Source organism: Arachis duranensis, chromosome 4 (genome assembly GCF_000817695.3).
Source record: "Arachis duranensis cultivar V14167 chromosome 4, aradu.V14167.gnm2.J7QH, whole genome shotgun sequence".
Classification (NCBI taxonomy): Eukaryota; Viridiplantae; Streptophyta; class Magnoliopsida; order Fabales; family Fabaceae; genus Arachis; species Arachis duranensis.
The window spans coordinates 31,496,362-31,499,651 of record NC_029775.3 but is presented as its reverse complement, the minus strand read 5'-3'; positions in this window follow the sequence as shown (position 1 = coordinate 31,499,651).

Sequence of the window (3,290 nt, the reverse complement as noted above, 5' to 3'; positions counted from 1 at the left end):
GTGTTGAACATTTTCACTGAGAGGACGGGACTGTAGCCATTGATAACGGTGATGCCCACCATACAGCTTGCCATGGAAAGGAGTAAGAAGGATTGGATGAAGACAGTAGGAAAGCAGAGAGACGGAAGGGACAAAGCATCTCCATACGCTTATCTGAAATTCTCACCAATGAATTGCATAAGTATCTCTATCTTTATTTTATGCTTTATTCATAAATCATTCATGACCATTTGAATCTTCCTGACTGAGATTTACAAGATGACCATAGCTTGCTTCATACCAACAATCTCCGTGGGATCGACCCTTACTCGCGTAAGGTTTATTACTTGGACGACCCAGTGCACTTGCTGGTTAGTTGTGCGAAGTTGTGATAAAGAGTTGAGATTGTAATTGAGCGTACCATGTTGATGGCGCCATTGATGATCACAATTTCGTGCACCACCTCCTACTACTAAACACCTCCATATAACCTTAACCCATATCCACCATACCAACCACCATATGAACCATACTTAGAGCCACCACCATTCCCACACTAATACTCTCGTAAACCACAATTTTCTCATACACCACCTCAAAACTTTCACCAATATGAACCACATTCCAACTACAATACTTTTCCCTCAAAGAATGAACCCTCTCTTCCACCATAACCCCCCAATGAAATGCTCATGCTAGAACTAAGAGAACTTGGCTCTTATATCCAAATGCAATAAGAGGGGATGGAAAAGGAGTTTAAGGAGCTAGAAGCCAAGATGGCTATCATGGTAGAAGCCGTTAGCAACATGTACTCATCCTGCCTAAGCCTATGCGATCGAGGCACTCCCATTTATTGTGGAGAAGCAGTCAAGGAGCATAGTATGGAAGTCAGTTTGGAGCTTCAAGGTGAAGAAGAGGAACTAAAGCATGATTTACATCAAGAGGAGGAAGTTGAAGTTATCGATGTTAAGGAAGTGGACGAAGAGTTGAGGGAAATTGATCAAGAAGTGGATTCCATCATTAATAATTTTTTGTCCACATTGATCAATTCCCTTAATGATCTTGTTGAGCCCTCTTCCATTGGATTAGAAAGCGATGTTAAGAAGGATGTACAACCTCCAAGGCATATGTTAAGTAATGAAAGATTGGAAGAAGTGGAGGAAATGACAAGCCTTATTATTGAAGATGATTCCGCACCAACCGATGTGTTATTGAAGCATCCTTATTGTGTTGTGAATTTAATGGTGAGGAGGCCAATGCACAACCTCCGACACAAGACTTAGGAAATGAGGAATGTGAAAAAGAGGTTGGTGAACAAGGAATTGGAATTGAAGTACTCGTCAAGAGGTGGAGGAATTTGAAGAAGAGTAGAAGAGCACAAGGGAGAAGACCTTGCATTGTCTAAGTGTGGGGAGGTCCCCCTTCCTAAGTTACCATCATCCGTTACACTATTCAAGTGGGTAAATCTCTTATCTCTAAACTTTATAATTCCACTTGAATATGGATTGTTTGAAACGGATGGTCAACTTAGAGCTCTTTGTGGATTAAGGAGGTTGTGTGGTGGTTGGCAAAATAATGTTAGGCTCATTAAGATGGAAACCCCAAGGCTTAGTCCCAAAGGTTGGAGGGATGATAATTTAAAAGGGTCTAGGAAGATGTTTCAGTGTTTTCTTGAGAATTCGAATCACTTGTCACCCAATTGGAATTGTCTTGATCAACATGAAGATGGGTGCAGAAACAAGATATGGGATCCGGGAATATGTGAAGATCAATTTTGGGAGCCCTTAGCTTGTGTGGAACTTCATCAAGGCTTGGTGCTATTGATTGTGAATTTTGAAGCCTATTGGAAGTCCAAGCATTGGTGGAAGTTCGAGCATGAGTTCAAGCACAAGCCACCATGACAAAGAGCTTCTCAAGTGTCCAACTTAAGGACAATAACTAAAAGTGCTAGGTGGGAGACACCCTACCATGGTAACCTCTTTCCATTCTCTTATAGATATAATCAATGAATGACTTGGGTTGCCATTGTAGATAGTTTTTCTTAATTTCTATGCTTTTTACATTGCTTGATTGATAGGTTGTTTGTTTTTTTATGTTTTGACAAAGATAGTTGTTGTTATATTGTGCCGTGCTTGAAGTGTAAGTCACATTTGTTTGGGTTGCTAGGTTGTTGTTGGTTTCATGCCCTGAATAAGGATGATTTTTTGAATTTGAGTTTTTGCTTGAATTGCAAGTTTACTCAAATTTTGTGAAAAATCCTCAAAAATTCAAAAATTGTGATTTTGTATTTTGGTTGGTTTAAAGTTGTATATAGTTTAGGGGGAATTTCAATTCTTGATTTGTAGGCTCTGCTTTGGTGTTTCTTAAAAAAAAAATGTGTATGGGCAATCACGCGTACGCGTGACAGACGCGTACACGTCGATGTGTCAACGCAAGTCCCATAAATTTACCAGAAAGTTGTGCAGGACTGGTGCGAGATTTATGCTTCTAGCACAATTTTCAGTCCACGCATATGCGTGCAATACGCGTACGCGTCATTGTGAACTCTCCTTTTTATGCGTTCGCGTCAATGACGCTTCCGCGTCGATGCCTACTTGGTACCACCCACGCGTACACGTGCAGGATGCTTCTGCGTACATTCACTTTCTGTCCACCCACGCGAACCCCTAGACGCGCAAGCCCTAGCCAGTCGCGTCCTTCTACCCCCTCCAACGTTCCATTTTCTTCTTTTTCATCCAAAAACTAGAACCACCATAACCACCCACTAGCAAGCTTCTGTCTCACCACTAACCACCACTCCAATGACACTGAATTGTGGTCCCCCATTACCGCCGGTGAACCACCTTCCATCGCTACCAACTCCCTTCTTCGCCCTTTCTGTGTGTGAGCCCTAACCACTTGCTCCATTTCTGTCTCCCCTATTTCTTAGCCCTGCAACGCAGCGCTACCTCTTTTCTGTGTTGCTGCAGTCTCTGAGTACCACCGCGAGCCAACGTCACTGTTTTTGTGGCGGCACTGTTGGCACTGCTCTTTCTCTGCTATTTCTGCTTTTACTTCCAAACCTTTCCAGGTCCCCATGTTTTCCCTCTCTACGCTTGTTCTACTTTGTTTAAGTAATTCAGTTAGCTTAGTTTATTTTATGATTGAATTAGGTTAGTTAGAGATGCATGTTTAGTTGATTCTTGGTGGTTAGGTAGTTTTAGGATGTGGTTAGAGGATTTAGGTATGATAATTGCACCATTTTTGTGTTGAGTGGTTGATGCTCTAGTTAAATTGGTTATAACCGTTGCAATGATGATGATTTTTGATAA